Genomic DNA, 19,896 nt, shown 5'->3' on the forward strand with positions numbered 1-19,896 from the left:
TGGGCTTCGCCTTGATAGCACATCACAATTTGGTGAAAAAGCTGGCAATAGTACTTTCTTGTAATAGTTTGGCCTTTGGTGGTAGAACCTATGAGAAGAGCACTATGGCAGTTCCAGAAGACGCTCAGCTTGCTCTTGCCTGATGATTGCACAACCTTGTTCTCTTGGCCCGGTCAGTTTTCGTACTTCCATTTTTTGCTTTGCAGTTTAGTTTCTGGGTCATAATTGTGAACCCAGCACTCATCCATGGTTATCAGGTGGTCAAAAAGTCATCTGGGTCGCTCTCGCAAATATTAGAACGTTTGCGGGGCTACTTTCTTCCAGGTGGGTGTTGCTATCTTGGTTTTGGGGCCCTAGTGGTGTGGCGCCGCTCTATATAGAACACGAGATAATTATTGTATAAAACTAGACAGTTGCACGCTCATTTTGATCCCTATCGTGTACGCCTTTATATAAATCTATGGCAGTGACAATACGAACTTCATAAATGCCCCTCGTCGTTTGCACATGAGGACGCATAAGCTCAGGCGCAAGAAAATCGCAGCACAGTAAAATACGAACACGTTTGCTAATTATAATTGTGAATCCTTTTTCGGATGTGTAGTTCTACCTCGTATGCAGATTATTTATCTGGATTTGGGGCAGTATCTCGCAGGATGTCTACCCACTTCACCCGTTCATTTAGAGCTGTGGGTCGAACTGATCGTCCAATCACTCTGATAGCTGGGCACGCCTTTATGTGAATAAAACACAGATGGCATAAAAGAAAGAAGCATAAAAGCAATCGTTCCAACATATCCCCACTGCTGTTCACCCCGCAAAACCCACGCGCCTTTTCGCATTAAACAAAATTAGAAGAACTTGATCCTATTTATTTCTGGCCTTGAAGAGTATATTTCAGCAAAGGAAACCATGAAGTGATAATTAATGTACACTTAACTAGTATAGCACCTGATTATTAAGTAGATGACTGGCTATTCACAATGAATATTCTCTCCAGCATAAGAAAAACATTGGATGACACTTAACCTTAACCTTTAAGCATTCTGACGGCTTCTCACGCTTCCCAGCAACTCAATCTTATGTAACCGTAACGTTTACCGGGAAACACTGGCGGCGAACGCTATGCAGGAAGCCGAGCTTTTTGGCAGGAACGCGGCCTCTTGCGTGGGCCGCGCTGCGGCGGAGAGGAGCGCCATCTCGAAGTGTTGCAAGGAACAAGGCATGCCGCTCCGTAACGTCCGAGATTCACTCGCGCTGGCGCGTGCAAGTCTTATGTAAGGCCATGGGACGTGGCGTTATTTGCACCTACATTGCGACAAGGGGCAAATGTTCAGACATCCACACATCTAAGTCGCAGCCGGATTCTCTCTCGGCAGACTGGGACTGTTTATAGTCTGGGACGCTAGCACAGGCCATCTGCAAGTGACGCACACTAATAACACGAGGGCATGTCTCTTTGCATGGCTACCTCTTTCAACAGTTGCTCATGTGGCTCGACAAAACAAAAAAGAAAGGATGTGCCAGAAATATGAAACCTTGTGCTTTCACTTGAAGATGTCTGCCCAGATGAAAAAATAGCTTACATATCCCAAGAAAACAATGCACGCCTAATCATGGATCAAATAAGGCTGTAGTTTTATGGACACAATAGTAGTACCACAGTAAAAATGACACGCTTGCTGCAGAATCTACAGCAAAATACTTTTGGTTGCGAGCAGTAACCAACCCAACATTCCCATTCGGAAATTTGTGAAGAAACGCACGTTAGCTGAGGGCACTTAGGTGGCATTCATTTCGTATTTGTTCCGACCCACGTTGTCGCATTCTGCTAGCTAGTTCCTTTCTCTACTCAGCGAACATTTGCTAATGTTAGGTTCGTTCCTTTCAGAAGCCACCGGATTGCCGCCAAAACACATACATATCAGTCGATAATGCGCGAGCATTATTCACGATTCTTGATCATCGATGGCGAGCGTTAGCATAAATAGTAGTCGTCGGAATGGTTAGGTTTCATTTAGACGTCACATGTTTGGGCCACTCATTTTAGGAAGTCCCCGAAGCCGTGATGTCGGCCGTTCTTGCCTACTTGAAGTTCTTGCCTTGAAGACGTTTGGGAAGGCTCATAAAAATTATAGTGTTCATAGCGAACACCAATGCGCGTGGAAATTTGCCATGACTACTAAAAACGGGAAAATGTGGCAGCAGAATGAATAAATTCAGATTCCTGTCAGTTTTAAATTTTTGTGGGAGGTAATGGTAACGGTAATAACTGATAATGTCCTGTCATGTTCACTTTGAAGCGATTTCAATGAGCCCATGTTCTCTCATGCAAAATAGAAAAAAGCACAAAAAATGTTAGAAGTAGCACAGATTCAGTCTACCGAGAGCACGCAGTGCCTGGTTTGCCCGACCGCCAAAAGCGGCTTATGAGGGAAAAGGTTTTATGAAATCTTCAGTTAAAAACTTGCAAGTCTAGATATTGTCCCTCTACTTACTCGTGCCTGACAAAGCTTTAGTATTTGCCACACTCCTTTTCTTTCTCTTTCTTGGAAAATATTAGTAGTCCGGGTGTTCACTCAATCATGGGGCGCGATGCAAGGTACCAATAGCAGAAACTAGATAAGAAATGTTAACGTATTTTTGGTGCTTCGTTTTTTATCTCCTCGAGACCGAATGTTTATGCTTTCTTTCCATACGATATTATTAATGTCATCCCAAATGTCTCAGCAGCAACTTCAGATGTGACACATTCCCTTCTGAGCTGGCTGACAAGGGAAGCCGCATTGGGCATTTCTTGTCAAACATCGGTACTCTACGCAAACATGCCAAACATCGCTACGTCCATGAGATGTGCGAACCTTTCGCGGAGAGATTTCGCTAGCAGACAATTTTTCTGGCTAACAGCAAAGCTGAAGCTACTGGCAGCTACTCAGAAAACCGAAAGTCCACAGAAAGGAACGTGAGGTCAGTGCCATGGTAAAGAAGGCAGGCTCTACAGCGCTGTGAATATGCCCGGTGAAAGAATCAGAAGCGTGCCATCAATAAGCTGTCACACGCAATTTCCACTCGATGAGCGTCCCTTTCTATTTGATAGTGACGACCTGTAAGAGAAGTGAGTGTAAGTTCTTTATATATACGTTCATTGTAACCGTGCAGGAAAGGTGGAGGGGGGGGGGGGGCGAGACGACATCAACGACGATGACGATGACTACTGGAACGATACCGCTCCCCTAAATATGCATTATAATGGCTATTTGTATAGCGCATGCTATTCTTACGTGTCTAACGAAGCCGCTCGTTTTCGTACCGTTTGGAAAAGATCTCTTTTTTTACGGAATCTACTTAAACCTTAAGAATGCTCAAAATCCATGTAACGTATTTGAAAAAACAGGGGAACGTGGCAGCTATATGCAGTTACGATCCTTCTAGCGGACCGTCGTTTTCTTTAACAAGCGCCATACAGTCTTGCATGGTTCGATCGTGCGGGCGTCATCTGTAGTGAGACACGGTCTTTCACTGAGCTGCTTTAGTTCTCGTCGTCTTCGCCTGGTCTGCGAGATGCTCTTCCTTTATTACTTCGAATAAGCGTTCGCTATTGAGTCGCTAGTACCTGAGCGCATGTGGTTAGAGTGAAAACAGTGAAATGGCACTCGTATCCGTCCTTCGTGAATGTGGCATAGCTTGAATACGTCATGGCAAGTATGGATTCAATTTCCGTAAAAATTTCCATAAAGATTACCATACGAATGCGAACGATAAAACATGGTACGTTAGCCATAGTTGTCTATAATATGGCCGGTAGTGATTTGTTGCAACCGTTCGCGCACAAAAATTATTGAGACAGGTTTTTCCATGAGCTATCTTACGCGTAAAAAAGGTGGCGGTTTTTTTTCTGTAGAATTATGCAACTCTCGAACCCATTGCAAAGACTAAAGGAATTACCTCTTTCAGAGCAGGCCTTTCACTGTAACCGCACTAATGGCTTTTTGACCCACGAGGACTTCTCCACTTCTGCGCTCCTTGAAAGCGACATTGTAGACGTCTGTGACTGCGTGATACCGTACACCTACGCGACATCTCGTTCACCACCTTTCGTTCTTCTCGCTTCTGCCTTTTCACCTTTTCCCTTTACCCAGAGTAGAGTAGTCAACCAGATTGTTTCTTGAATATTAACTTTGCCTCCACCCTTTTATTTAATTTTTTTCTCTCCTTTCAAGGTTACCATACACGTCAATTGCAGGCATCTCAACCGGGCATCTCAACACAATTAAACGGTACGTAGCAGATTCTTTAGAGACAAATTTTCCCCAAAGAACACGAAACGCATCATTGTATTTCCAAGTACATTCTTTCGTGCTGTAACTTGTCGAAAGAGTTTTATAAAAAAAATAATATTCTTTAGATATATGTAGTTTGGACCCGGAGTTTACGGTTTGCCAAATGTTTAACACTAAGAGAAAGCGAATTGTAGATTACTAGCTGCACGCGATCATTCCGTAGCGCAGCAACTATTTCTGAAGGAGTATAAGGTTAATGCGCACACTTAAATGCAGCCGTTGCCACCTAAACACACATTTTTATCCAGGTCCAATACTAATGCCTGGTCCCTATAATGGAGAGATGCGCGGTTTGCCCACCCCACTAAAGCTATGAAGTCATGGAAAGGATATATAAGGTGTGCGTATCCTAAATGCAGCCTTTGTAGAAACATCATTGTTTATCGTTAAATATCTGTTTGGAATTAATGTTCCAATGACAATGCTGAGTACCATGACAATACTCATTAATCGTTGACTTTGGGGTCAGTTGCTGCATCCCGTTGGGTCGTTTAGCGGTATAAGGGCGGAAGGAACCGATGGGTGCCTGCACCGTCCACATGGTTATATTCTGCGCTTATTCAACTTAAGGACACAAGATGTTGACAAATTTGTGTTTCTTATAATGCATTCGGTCTATTGGCCTTATAAGTAGGAATAGGCTGCAAGGTGTTGTGCAGGGAAATAAGTCACGGGCCCCCGCGCGACTCACGCAGCACAGTCACAGCGTGAGCTGGAGGAGCGGCTCCATAGGAACTCCATTTTCGGCACCAGGCACCGAATGTCTTCGCGGCGAAGTCTCTTTGTTTCGTTTTCGCCAGAACGAACTGAACTGTCCGCTCGGTGTCTACGACGAGCTACGGCCTGTGCTACTCTCAGCCGAGTGGTCTGCTGAGCCTGACGTTGCCTGGTTGCAGCTGCGCGCGCAGCTCTCAGAGTCGCTTCTTTAGCAGAGGTTCGTACCCTGCGAGGAGGCGCCAGAACGGTTACCGAAAAGCACAGGTATCGTAACTACGCAGCGCACATGCACTGGCTGTTGACATATGGCAGGGTAGGATGCAACTGCTACATGTGGTGATACCTGGTGGAGTACAATGCAACTGCAATGCAGAGTGTTCGCGTACCGTGGCGACAGTCGCGCATCTAACGTCACGTGAGAAGTGGCACAGTACGATAGTACTCTGCTGCTGCTCTCTTTTGTAAAGTTTAAAGCTGCCTACAGAAAAAAAAAACCCGGTTAGTTGCCCAGCTTCTTCAATGCACTGTGGTGTGTTGAGTTCCAGATGAATTGCCTGTCAAATGATCTACGTGCAAAAGTGGGCGAAAACTAAAGACAGATATTCACCGGCCCTTTTCCCAAGTTTCGTACAGCTGAATGGGCACAACGTTTGTGACCTGCTTCAAGTGCTACTTCGGGAAATGAATTTTAATGAGCCCGATATGTGCGCTTATGCCGGTACTTTCGGAATACAGATCTTATCTGTAAGCCCAGTTGTTTTTGAATTTAGCTACTTTGAACAAATTTATCAAGGTATTTGTCCACACATGAGCGCCACTAAGTAGCTATTTACCGTTTATTAAACTTAATAAAAGGAACCGTAGTTTATATCTGCGCTGTTATTTTACAGTTTATTTTTATTGCTTGTGGCACGTAGCGCAGGTCAACTTTTTGTTAAGGTTATTAAGGAGTATTACGGTAAAGGTTGACTCCTACATATGAGAATCTTTTTTTTGAATCGTTGATTGACTTTAACCTAATTGTTATGATACATACTCGAAATTGAGAATTATAGCCGGCGAGATTGCGAGGCACATTGAGTTAGAACAAATATCTTGGATGACATCACTTTCGAGATACGTCTTTGAAAATATCGGTCAGTATACATATAGGTGCTTGAACTCTTATGCTTTTATGCATAAAAACGGGTTCTGGTAAGAAAACGTAGGCACAACAACAGTTCAGTTATCACCACAGGGTTGCCGGCGCATATCAAAATCAGTGCTAGTCTGAAATTTTGTTCCAAGTATCTGTGCCTTAATAATTTCACGGCTCCAATTCGTAAGCTGCAAGATTTACCATGAAGGTAAAAGTAAATGCTGATGAGCAAAATTTCAAGGTTTTGTCGATTATCAGTTTGGATTTCTGGTACAAGCAATGTCCGCATTACCGAGTAATCTAGCCGAATGAACAAATTAGGGCTTTCTAAGAATTTCTAAAAATTCTGCAAAGTAAATAAGTGAACAACAATACCTAGTATATGTTGCACTAAGATATCCACGACAGTTCATAATTTATAACTGATAAGATGACGAAGCGCTGTTTACTAACTGAACCTCCAAGCACTGGTGAATCTCCCACGTTATAAAAACGTTGGCGAAAGGTTTGTAAGGGCCCGTGATGATTAGGAACTGCTGCAGTTGCTAGCATTTAACTTTCTTTTGAAGTGTGTATCAAAGGTCAAGTAGCTTAACCGCGCAAATTCCGCAAACATTTGCTTAAGCTAGCCTGCATACATATGGTCAAGTCAGCTCACAGTTTTCCATCAAAGAAAATTACTTTCAGCAGCGTTCTCCTGTTGCAGTTTTGTTTTTTCAATGTCAAAATGTGGCGCCAGTTTTTACTTCCACGATGTGCTTCAGCATCAAGACAAGCAGCACACTCTTTCCATCTCACACTTTCTAAAAAAATTATGTAAGTAAATATTTAGCAAGATTATTTGTGCTGGTTGACCTTGGAACTCTGTCATGGTATGGAAGGAGCTTGATGGATAAAAAAGGGTTGCCTTGGAAGCAACAAAATCAATACTCGTGGAGCCAACCAAAGCATGCGAACACATGGTTCAAGTAACTTCACACGATGGCATTACGTGCAAAAAATACTGCGCTGTATCTTCTGCTGGCGGAAAATTACGGCAGCTCTCTTGTAACTGGGTCGGTTGAGGCCGGCGTACCTAATGCGTGTGGTTTCGAGATATTGCGGCACATTGCCAACTACGACCACCTTTCAGAACGGTTCTACCGCAACGCCAGTTCTCTATGGTTCCCTGCAGCAAGGGTATTCAACTAATTACCCTTGGGAGCCCTCCCGCTCTGGAATAATGAATTTAGGGCCGGAGACGACCACAGAGTCCACTGTCGAGAAGCTCACGTCACGGGCAGCTCGCACCAATTATCGCATTAATTAGATTAGGCTCACTAGACCCGCTGGTAAAACTCTTTGTGAGTACGTAGTTACTTTTTTCCTATCTTATATTCGTGTTTAAATATATTTTCTGTGGTAAAGGTTCGGTGAACTGTCTTTTTTGTTCCCTTTTGATAGAACGTTGCGGTTAAATCATGTCGCGCCCGTTCACTGCTGAGCGGTTCTTACCTGATTACGTTGTTCTTGTCATAAACACAGTATTTCCTCCATGGTGGAAGACGAAGTTCACCGTATTGTACAAGTAACAGCGATGAGCGCAGGCTTCCGTCAGTCCAGTCTTTTCGAACTCCTAATTTCAGATATTGTTCCATTCGCTGTTACAGAAGGCATTTTGTACATTGACATATAAACATTAATAATACAATGGGGTATAATAATTACATGCCGTGTTCCTGGACCGTGCACAGCTAAAGTTAAAAATTTTTAGTCATTTTGTATCATTACGTGATTTTATTGCGAAAACATTTTGACTTCTCTAATTGGTCACGTCCACGATACGTGACGTCATACATTTTCACCTCTCCTTCACAAGTCTATGTTATTCCATCGTAATCCACCTCACCTTAATTTGTAACAGCCTTATTCCGCTTTCATTCACTGTAATCCACCCGATTCCACTGTGATATAATTTTCACCAACCTTAATCCGCTTTAATCCACAATGAAATAAATACCTTGATGTAATTTGTACGAAGCTTAATCCGCAATAGACAATCTCGCGCTTCTTTGTATCAGCCTCAGTCCAGTTTAATCCACCTTAACCTACTCCAATTCACCTTCATTAATACGGACGTCATACAATACGCTGATGACGTCGCATTGATTTTTGGTACAACTCGTTGCAAACAACGCTGGCTTGTCTGCCTCATGAAACACATATTGATTTCGCATTAATAACTGCATTACCTTAACTATCAGTATTGCAGATGGTTCCTATAGAAAATTACACATACGTATTTCTTGAAGTGCAAGCTCTTTATCGTACAGTAAAGGCAGTGATACAAGGTCAGCTATACGTGCTATATGGAGCGAGAGAGAGAGAGCGTAAACTTTATTTTAAAATCAATAATATTTGAGTCCGGGGTCTTTTTAATGGGTCTGGGCACCCGCCGCGGAGGCGGTTCCGAGACCTTGTCTCGAAGCGGCTTCCTCGGCTCGCTGGACGGCCCAGAGTTGTGCTGTCAGGTTCGAGCTGACCAGTGCGAGTGGAGGCTAGCGGCAGCAGAGACGTAAGGGTTGGCACTGCCCGACTTGTTTGTTAAGTGCTGACATTCCCATAAGATCTGATTAATTGTGGCAACTTCGCCACACGATGTGCATCTGTTTGTAGTGTACATGTCTGGATATATGGCGTGCATGAGTCTCGGGTTTCTGTAAGAATCTTTTTGTAATTACCTGAAGTTTACTGCTTGCATCCTGTCTAACCTAGCGTGAGGGAATGGGTATACGCGTCTTTGTAACTTGTAGTGTGTCGTGATATTGTGGAACCTGGTCAAACGATCCTCCCACGCCCAGACGTTTCCAGTACCCTGCGGGGGCTCTTCCTACGATGATGCTCGGTGAGTGAGGCCTCGAGCAACGCGGTGAGCCGCTTCGTTGGGGGTGCTCAATCCAGTGTGTGCCGGGATCCATAGCAAGCACCTTCAGTTATCGAAGTCGGCCTCTCTCTGGTGTATGGGATGTCACTGGAGTATGTAATACGCCTCTTGCGAGATGCGCCCATTTGCAAAATTGTGAATTGCCGTTTGCGAATTGCAGATCCCGTATGTCGCTTTGGTTTGTGTGAGGGTCAGTCAGGCACGTACCCAGGGGGGGGGGCCCGGGGGGGCCCGGGCCCCCCCCCGAAATCAACTGGCATACCCCCCCTCTCCCCACCCACGCCACCACTCCTCACACATTCCTAAAGCGCCGCCAGATCAATGTTGAGACTTCGCAGCTGTTCATCGGTCAGCATTATGCTGCCTTTTTCACTCCTTTTAGATGGCGGTAGTTATCGGCATCTCTTGTGATGTGAAGGACCGTTTTCTCGTAGATTCCGCACCCGCGCGATTAACTCGAGATGTGTTCAGTTGTCACCATCTATTCAACCGTCACGCGCATAGCTGTTGCTTTTGTTAGTTCAACCTTCTTTGTTTAGGCTGATCCTGGGACCATGAGAGGGATACAGCTGTTACTCAGCTGGTCTGTACTCTCATGGAACGAGTTGCGGCTGGAGAAACCGTCAATTGCGTTTAACTTATCCCTTTGCCTCATTGTTTCCTTTAGTTACGGCTCACCCCGACGCTGACAGATGCCCGGAACCATATACACGTTATATGGGTTAGATAAGGTGGGAAATAAAATAATGTGAAAGAGCGTCCATCATGAAACCCTGCAATAACCCTTAAACCCATAAGCAAGATGACTGTCGCCCGTTACCTCGTCTGTTTTTCCCTAACTGTATAGCATTTTTCGTGCAAAATTGCCAACTGGAAACAAAAGTCGCAAGGAGTTGAGAAATTAAGCGATTTACTAATTAAGGGAGAGCCAAGGCAACAACCAAACTGAAAGCAAAAGCGAATAACAAAAATAGTTAACCGTTATTTATGAGAATATTTATGGATCAACATTTTTTTATTTAAAAAGGAAGTAGAGAAGAGGCCGCCGGAAGTGGAGAACGATTACTTGTTTTGAATGACGCTTCTACAGTTGTCGGTCGAACCGCCTCACGTAGCCACTTCTCTGCTGTGCTTATGTGGGTGTTTTTCTAACCTTTCGCAGTGAACGCAGTACGTCTAGAATCGCAGAGTCCTGTGCTCTACGCGGTCGTATGGGACTGGCGGCCGCACAGCGTTACGCAATTCGCAGAACTGTCAAAACTGATCAACAAGGCGAAAATAACTGATATTCGAAACTATAACATGAGAAGGACTGAAGAAGCCGTAAAAAATGAACGCCGCCTGGAATCAGTAAAAAAGAAACCTGGAATAGGACAAACCATGATGTATGCAGTAAAAGATAAGAAGGATAATATCATCAGCAATCTCGAAGATATAGTAAAAGCAGCGGAAAAATTCTAAGCTGACCTGTCTACATACCCAGAGGAGTCACGATAGTTCACTTAGAAACAGTAATGAACAGGATACAGAAACTCCTATAACTAGCGATGAGGTCAGAAGGGCCCTGCAAGAAATGAAACGATGAAGAGCGGCAGGATAAGGTGGAATAACAGTCGATTTAATCAAAGATGGAGGAGACCTAATGCTTGGAAAACTGGCGGCTCTTTATACGAAGTGTCTATCGACTGCAAGGGTCCCAGAAAACTGGAAGAATGCAGACATTATACTAATCCACAAAAAAGGAGACGTTAAAGAATTGAGCAATTTGGGACCATTACCTTGCTCCCAGTATTATATAAAATATTTACCAAAATAATCTCCCATAGAATAGGGTTAACACTGGATTTTGTCAACCGAGGGAACAGGCTGGCTTCAGGAAGAGATACTTTACAATGGATCACGTCCATGTCATCAACCAGGTTATCGCGAAATCTGCAGAGTACAATAAGCCTCTCTATGCGGCTTATATAGATTACGAAAAGGCATTTGATTCAATAGAGATACCAGCAATCGTAGAGGCACTACGTAATCAAGGAGTACAGAAGGCTTACGTAAAAAGCTTGGAAAATATTGCTACATGCGTGAGGTATCTGTTTGTTTGAACGAGGCGCGTAGGCGCCATCACTCCAGAAAAGAGAAGGAAGAACGAACTAGGCTCGCGCTGTGAATCTAACCGGTCAGCGCTGCAACCGTTGTTGTAAATATAATCTGCAAATGGTTTCTCGTCTTGCTGACTCGTCTTTCGCGTTAGAATATCTACGAGGTTCTACAGCTACCTTAATTCTACACAAGAAAAGCAGGCAGATACCTATAGAGAAAGGGGTCAGACAGGGAGACACAATTTCTCCAAAGCCATTTTCTGCGTGCTTAGAAGAATTCAAGCTATTAAACTGGGATGGCTTAGGAGTAAAGATCGACGGCAAATATCTGAGCAACCTTCGGTTTGCCGATGACATTGTTCTATTCAACAACAATGCAGACGAGTTACAACAAATGATTAGAGACCTTAACAGAGAGAGTGTAAGAGTGGGGTTGAATATTATTATGCAGAAGATGAAGATAATGATAAATAGCCGGGCAAAGGAACAAGAGATCAGGATGGCTAGTCGGCCACTAGAGACTGTGAAGGAGTACGTTTACCTAGGTCAAATAATCAGAGGGAACCCTGATCATGACAAGGAAATTCACAGAGGAATAAAAATAGGTTGGATTGCATACGGCAGACATTTCCAGCTCCTGACTGGAAGCTTACCATTATTATTGAAAAGTAAGGTGTGCAATCAGTGCATTTTGCCAGTGCAATATGTCCAGTGCCAATGCATTTGCCAGTGCATTTCCCAGTGCATTTTGCCAGTGCATATGGGGCAGAGACTGCAGAGCAAGTTAAGGACCACGCAAAGAGCGATCGAACGAAGATTGCTATGCATAACGTTAAGAGAGAAAGAGATTGGTTTGGATCAGAGATCAAACGGCTATAGACGATATTCTAATTGACATCAAGAGGAAGAAATGTAGCTGGGCAGGTCATGTAATGCCTCGGTTAGATAACCGTTGGACCATTAGGGTTACAGAATGGGCACCAAGAGAAGGGAAACGCAATCGAGGACGACAGAACACTAAGTGGAGCGATGAAATTAGGAAATTCGCGGGCGCTAGTTGGAATCGGTTGGCGCAGGACAGGGGTAATTGGAGATCGCAGGGCGAGGCCTTCGTCCTGCAGTGGACATAAAACATGATGATGATGATGATGATGATGATGATGGAGGTGGCGGCCCCCCCCCCGAAAAAAAATCCTGGTACGTGCCTGGGGTCAGTGCTATGGCCGCTTCCTGTGCTGCTTCGGCATTTGCCGTATTTACAGTGACGCTCGTGAGGTGGTTGCCTCGGTGGCTAGTAACTGCCGCCACGAAACTCTTCCTGTCTCGATAACGGGCTGCGTCGGTGAAGACCGCCTGCTATAGGAGAACAATTGCGTATTTGCGGTGCACAGAAAAAAGCCTCCATAAGAATCACAGATACGAACGAAGCTAATTCTTGGAGAAAAAAAAATACGAAGATACTGAAATCTATGTGAAGCGTAGCTTTCTTGAAGGGCTTGATGGAATCCTATATATTTGCATTTTTATCCTACGTCTTTAGCGTAAGAGCAACTGGCGTGGGCGTGTGATTTTGCGTACGCGGGCTGCACAATGTGGCAAATCTTACATTGGTTCGCATTTCTTCATTTCTTATGAATTATGTTAAATGTACCCCCGGCTTCCTGGCCAGTATCCAGTTGTGCGTCTGTGTCATAGTGTGGAAATTATAATAATCATCAACACGCGACATTAATTCCGAAGTACTAGTTTACATTGGCGTGATATCATGTTCGTTAACATATGTTTCGACAATATGTACCTCCTGCTTCTTAACCAACCATCAGTGTGGGTACGTTCCGTTTATTGGAAATAGTCATCATCATCATACCCATAACAAACTTGCTGACACTTCTTTGGAGATCGCCCGCCCTGGGTATGTCCTATTGTTTGGAAATTAGGTTTATCATTACCAACTGGCTGGTGGCTGATCTCCCGTTTTGCGTATGTGCGATAATGTGGTAACCATGCATGCCATAAATGCGCGGCGATCTTCTCAAAGAGTTAATTGGCGTTGGCCCGATCTGTACCTCTTGTGTTTTGGCCAACCCCCCCATTATGAGTAGGGACCATTGTGTGTACAATCATTATCATAATCAACATAAGGACACGTATCTTGACCGATCTCCCGTTGTGGGTAGTTACAGTAGTATGGGAATCATAACTAATAACAAACGGAGATAATCTCAAAGAGCTAGTTAGCGTAGGCACGAGAGAGAGAGAAAAAATAGGGAGAGGAACAGACAAGTGTCCGGTTTGCTACCCTTAACTAGGGGGTAAAAGAAAGGGGGGATAGAAAGAGGAAAAGCACTGAGTGCACGTGCGAGGATTCACAGGAACACTACGAGCGGTGTACATATTATGTGCGGTTTGCCAGGAGATTTGCAGACTTGTGCGTCTCACTTGGTTGTGATAAACAAAACAAGTCCGCTTGTGGCCTAATAGGGAATTGGGCAGCTGCACAGAGGGGTAGAGATTCGGCACCCGCTGACCTAGGTGGTTTATTTTAATGCGTGAGCATTCCTTGGCGAGCTCCCCAGCCCTGTCACGTGAAAAGTGTAATGCCTTGTATCTGCACAAAAAGGGCTAATTTGCAAAGTTAGGACATATATTCGCCATGATAGTGCAAATGTAGGTAATATGTAGCTTTTAAGCGGTCAGGAACAATGTAAAGCAAAAATATGAAACAAGAAAATACTCAGAGAGATACATGGGGCTCCCAATAAATTGCATGGGGGAGAATAAAGAAGGGGTGGGCCAACTGAAATTGGGGCTGGGTCAACTTTAAATTTAGCCGCATGTCAACTTAAAGGTCGGTCAACTTGAAGGCTGAGTGTGTGGGGGGGGGGGGGGGGGATTGGCCCAAATTAAATTTCGGGGAGGGCCCATTTGAAATTTGGGTTGGCACAACTGAAATGTGGTGTTGGGCCAACTTGAAATTTGGGGGCGGGCCAACTTAAATTAGGGGGTGGTCCAACTTGAAATTTGGGTGTGGGCCAACTAGAGATATCAGGGTGGCCCAACGTCCAATTGAACGCTGCTGGGCACCCTTCGAGTTAACACCTTGCGAGCATGAGAGTGCGTTGAGACGCTTGGCGCGTTTTCGTTGGCCCTTAACGAGGCGCAGTTGGAACGCAGGGGAGAGCTTGCGTAGACAAGGAACGCGCGCATAAAACAGGCTTGCAAGAGCGACAGCGAAGGTCACAAGGCATGGCGGCGATGTACTCTCGTCTCACGCAATGTCTCACGCGCTACTGTGACAGCTGGCTTTCGCTTTCGACCGCTCTGCTCCGTCAAGGCGTGCTCATGCCTGGCGTTCCCGCTCAATTGGTGTGATTGGATAGTAGGGATTGGATGCGGCGGGAAAATTTGACAATTGCCCACTAGAGCCTAAGCATTTTTTCCCGCTGGAAGGCCATGGTGTGACGCGCAAGAGCTAGGAAAAGCAAGTAAGCAACACTGAGCAAAGACGAAGTCACATTCGAGTCAAACAATGCGTATGACTAAGTAGTCAGTTCTCAGAATTTCTGCGGCTTTCTTTTTAAGTGAATGTGAATCTACTCACTGAGACTTCGACCAGGGACCGACCAACCCAGGTGAAACCATGGAATGGTAGGCAAAGAATGGTTAGCTTTAAAAATAAAACGTCGATAATGGTGTCCTTATAACAGAGAGAGAGAGAAGAGATAGCGAAAAGGATGCATAGAAAGGCAGGGAGGTTAACCAGAGGCGGTTCCGGTTGGCTACTCTGCACGGGGAGAAGGATGAAGGAGGATAAAAAGAGAAAGAGAGCGGAAGAGGGAGGTACAGAGAAATAGACTCATATTTCATAAAATGCCTCATGTAATGAAAAAGGTGAAGTGAACACAAGTGTTGAGCAAGTCCAAAGGTAAAGAAAAGTACTCTTACGCCGAATGCTTTCATCAATCAGTGTGAAAATTTAGGCCCGCCGTTTACGAATGCTGTCATTTTTTTGTCTTTCTCATGGGATCTTGAGAGGCATGTGCATACAGAGTGTTCTCTGTCCACTTCTCGAAATATTAGTTACGGCGGTAGTCAGTACCGTGTGCCTGAATGGACATCGTGCGTTGAAGCGAATGGGAGAGGTGAAGACTGTTATCGCACGACAATATATATTTGATACACTTTACGTTCAGCTGTGCTCAAGAAAACTGTCACCATTGCGTTTTTGAACCTCTTCGCTTTCAAAGCAGTGTGAAAAATGGCTGTGACTTAGCTAAGGTTAAGCCGAGGATGCGAAGCATACAAGCCTTTATTTTAACGCGAGAGCGTTAAGTAGCTCGTGTCGCAGAAAAGCCGGTGTCATCGGCGTCGGCTCAGGCGTGCGGCGCTTGCTCAGGCGCACATTTCGTTGTCGCGCCGAACGCTGCGTTGCTCGACGCTCACCGCGTCCGATGCGGGGGGCGACGCCGCGAGCGACGGCGCGAGTTGGAGCGCGTTTCTCCGCTGTCGTGACGTCACGGTGTCACGTGGTATTGAAGGCGACACCGCCGCGCCTGAGGAGCTGGGTTGAGCTCTCATAATATGCTTCGCATAAAAAATACGTATATTGTGATGGCTACACTACGAATATAGCCATCAGTGTGTAGCCATCGCAAAAAACGTATTTGCGCTACATGCAGCACCAACAACACCGCCAGTAGTTTCTTCAGCATAATAGTTTTGTGCATAGAGCACAGAGCAGCGTAATTGTTATTTTGCCACTTAAAGATCGTAGATACGTACGGTCACTTTCCAATCACACCTGCGCAGATTTAAAACTTTTACTGATTCTCAACAGAGCTTACCCTCTGCACAAAACTTCTATAATACATCATGTATATGATGATGCGCATGACCATGCAAGTATTGTAAACATAAAATTGAATTTCAATAAATATAGAACTTGGGAGTGAATTTTCTTTCAATTGTGTGCCCCCATGGGGCTTGCTGAGGTGAGGCAAAAGAATATGCTCTAGAAAAATTGTAAGGGCTAATTTACGAATTTTACTCGCCGTGGTTTTATTTTACCCGCCGTGGTTGCTTAGTGGCTATGGTGTTGGGCTGCTGAGCACGAGGTCGCGGGATCGAATCCCGGCCACGGCGGCCGCATTTTGATGGGGGCGAAATGCGAAAACACCCGTGTGCTTCGATTTAGGAGCAGGCTAAAGAACCCCAGGTGGTCGAAATTTCCGGAGTCCTCCACTACGGCATGCCTCATAATCAGAAAGTGGTTTTGGCACGTAAAACCCCATAATTTTTTTTAACCTACGAATTTGTGCTTAATGCAATTTGTAAGCTGTTCTACAGCCAAATATTACATGTCCTACAATGAAAATAAACCACTTTTAACTTCAGCCATCAAAAGAATTTTCGTACACGCATAGCACAAAACTGCACAAAAGCTTGTATGACACAATTATCGTTGGTGTCTCTCCCAACTTCTATAAACACATTCAGTCAAGGTCAAGCATTGTTGCGTTTCATTGAATAGACGCTAGATTAATGTCTTGCCTGCAACCCACTCTAAGTAGCCAATGACAGGAAGACAGAACGTTAGTCTAACGTGTGCAGAAACTCTCTTCTGATGACTCATGCTAATAGCCTCGTCCTGATAAATGATCGCATCGCATTTCAGACTGACCCCTAGAGAAGCCGAACAAAGGACGAAGTGACAACAAATCTCCCGCAGTAAACTCAGCAGCACCCCTACGCGCCTAGCTATTAGCCAGCTAAATACAGGCGTTCCACGATCACGCCACGTAGGCTGACTAATGACCGTTGGAGTCAGAAAAGTTGGCGGCTCCCTAGTTCCATAGCAAGAAAGTTGCTTGCTCGGTCAGCACATTGCCCGTCTGCGAAACTAAAGGTTCAGGTTATACTTCGACACATAATGGTTACCAGCATTCTCATATTTTAGAGACGCTAACTACATTCGATGCGGGGACCAGAATTTTTGCTTAACCTTAGCATTATATTGTTGTGGATTGCACAGACGCGGCTAAAGCAGCCTCATCTTTAGTTAATTTGATTAGAAGGCATTAAATAGTTCCCCATTCTTTCTAGTTGGGTAACACTAGGATACTTAATATATAACCTTAAAGCTCGGACACATTGTACAACACATGTGGAATTTTCGAGTGTCATGACATATTTTGTGCCCATTGAAGAGTTTCCATTGAAATCCAAGCGAATGCATGTAGTTTCTCTTTGCACCTATTTTATGTTTCATCGCATGCTAAACAATAAAGTTGCCTTTAGCGATTATGACGGCAGGTGGTAGTGAATTCTACATTCGCAAACTGGGTTTCCGATTACTGATCGTGATATTCTGTTTTGTATGGTAGGCGTCAGCAGTGCTGAACACCTAAATATTTTAAGAGCCTTTACGAGGCTTTCTCCCGCTTTGCAATGAAAGCTTTTTCCGGCAAGCACGCTTTAAACACGCTGTGACATATCAACCTTCTTTATGTTGTCTGCAATTGACTAATGCACCTTAAATTCAGTGAGTAGGAACGCCGTTGACTAGAAATATTCTAAACGAACAAGCGCTAGTTGTTACCTGAAGCGAAACACTGCGCAGAGAATTCTAGCACCTAGCGTACAGAGGGAAGCACCGTTGTTGTGCCAGCTTCTTGCACCGAATTGTAAGGTTACATTGACCTAGCTAGGTCAACCTGGGAACAAAAGCACACGGACACACAACCTGGCACAAAAAAAAACTGAATACGTGAATTTACTTTCAACGCGGAGGCCAAAATTGAAGTGGCTAAGTGCCCTGCAATGTTCGATATGCCACGTATGACTAAAGTTTTCAATTTCAAGTTACGTTCATAGGCGGAAAAGAAACTCCGCGTCGTCGTGGTCTTGCTGGTCTGTACACATCTGCACACGAAAGTGCATTCCTAACTGTAAAACATCAATTGGTACGTTCACGAATTTGGTTAGGCAGCCAAATATGGCCACTAAACTACGTAACTGGTCCGTTTTACAGCCTTCGCAGAAAGCTGAACTTCTAAATAATTTTCGAAAAAAATGTTTTCCATTTCGCAGTGACCTAGAATTCAACTAGACTCGGAAAACGAGCTTGTAGGTACCTATTTACTAGGGATCCTTTCCTCCACTTGAGCATCTGGGGAAGCATTTGGTTTACGTATTGTGTCATCTAAGTTGGCTCGAGGAGTTAAACAAAAGTTGAAACAACAAGTTGAACAAAAGTTAATCAAGTTGAAACGGGGCACCGTTGTTTAAGCGCAGCGTGTTTATTTGCTGTGTTCCAAACAGGATTGATTTTACCAAAATTGTTTTTGACGAGTCTATAGCACAATAATTGGAAGGGGAAGTGGGTGTGGAATTCATGTTCAAATGATAAGGCACGGAAGACTAGTACAGCGCCGAATAAGAAAGAGTGCCAAATGTACAACGTAGCCCAGAGTACTGAAATGATTAACAAAGCAGAATATCTTAGAGTAAAAAAAATGTGCAAACACGTGGCCCTAAAATGTAAGATTACTCGAATGTATATTTCTCTATATTTCTATATCTATATCTATATCCCGAAGCGCGTAATCAAACGCTCCTCTTCGTATGTATGATGCCATTTTTGTTTGCTTTCGAAGCGAAGAGCATTGCCTACATTGACGTGTTTTTCTTACATAATGGAATGACAAGAGACCAGAAGTACGCAGAAGTGGAGATGGTTTCAGTTGGGAGGAGGAAAAGTGGGAGGGCTAGTAGATAACTGGATGAGAAAGGGTGGTGACGGCGTCTGCGATTGGTCCGCTTCCCCTTACTTAGCTTTCGGTGGCCGGCCGAAAATGGCGGTGGCGTACAACGGAAGGCTGAAATGTCCGCTACTCGCTCAGCGTAGGAGTGTTTGAATAGCGATGACACATACTTGCCGGTCTCCACAGCGTTATACAGCGACGAAAATAATTTCATTATACACAAATAAATCCATTCTTGGCAACAGCACCGAACACGTAGTGGGAACCGTTCGGAATGGGGCAGTCTCCATTTGTTCCGAAAAAAAAAAGACTTCAGCTTTCTTTGGCCTGGTAGGGCGTCTTTAGTGCGTACACGTGTATTGGATGTGGTGAGTTTTCACGGATTTGTGACGTCGCGTGACAAAGAGGCAAATTGGCCGCAGCCTGAGAACATTTTGACCAATCGCAGAAGGCTGTCATGCTTAGAAAGCCGCAAAATTTGACGGAAACGTTTTTTTGCTTTTCTTCAATCTAATTAAGCATAATCGGTGTGAGTACGTCGTATGACGTGGAAAAATTTTGTGGCTCTCCTAACATCGTGTCATAGACAGGGGAAGTGGAGGGGCCGGAAAAATGTTTGACCAATCATGAAGGGCTGACTGCGAGAATTACTTAAAAAAACATTTTGAAAGACCTTTACATTATAGTGCCCATGGAGCATGGAACGAGCTATACATCAGCGATATATATGCAATAAAAAAGAATCGCATTTTTGCCGTATGAGCGAAGCATTCGCAAAAATGGCATGGCATTAGCATGTTACACGAATAATTTGCTAGCAATATAAATTGCAGTAAATATTCGCTTGATAACTTTAAATGCGTGTCTTCAAGGAAATGGAAGGAAACATGACTTCACGCAGTCGGTCTTTTCTATT

At 44.4% G+C, this 19,896-nt stretch overlaps 1 protein-coding gene across 14 annotated transcripts in view; it reads left to right on the top strand.

Moving 5' to 3' along the window:
* The window catches only part of LOC135921341 (uncharacterized), a 1,279,318-nt gene that overhangs the window by 1,124,742 nt on the left and 134,680 nt on the right, over positions 1-19,896 (top strand). For 2 of the 14 annotated variants that reach the window (XM_070524800.1, XM_070524807.1), the window contains one exon: positions 4,221-4,277. The exons of the other annotated variants lie outside the window; for them this stretch is intronic. The gene's annotated coding sequence lies outside the window, so the exon portion shown is untranslated. The remainder of the gene's footprint in view (positions 1-4,220; positions 4,278-19,896) is intronic. 14 annotated transcript variants of the gene reach the window in all.

The sequence above is a fragment of the Dermacentor albipictus genome, chromosome 9 (genome assembly GCF_038994185.2).
Source record: "Dermacentor albipictus isolate Rhodes 1998 colony chromosome 9, USDA_Dalb.pri_finalv2, whole genome shotgun sequence".
Classification (NCBI taxonomy): Eukaryota; Metazoa; Arthropoda; class Arachnida; order Ixodida; family Ixodidae; genus Dermacentor; species Dermacentor albipictus.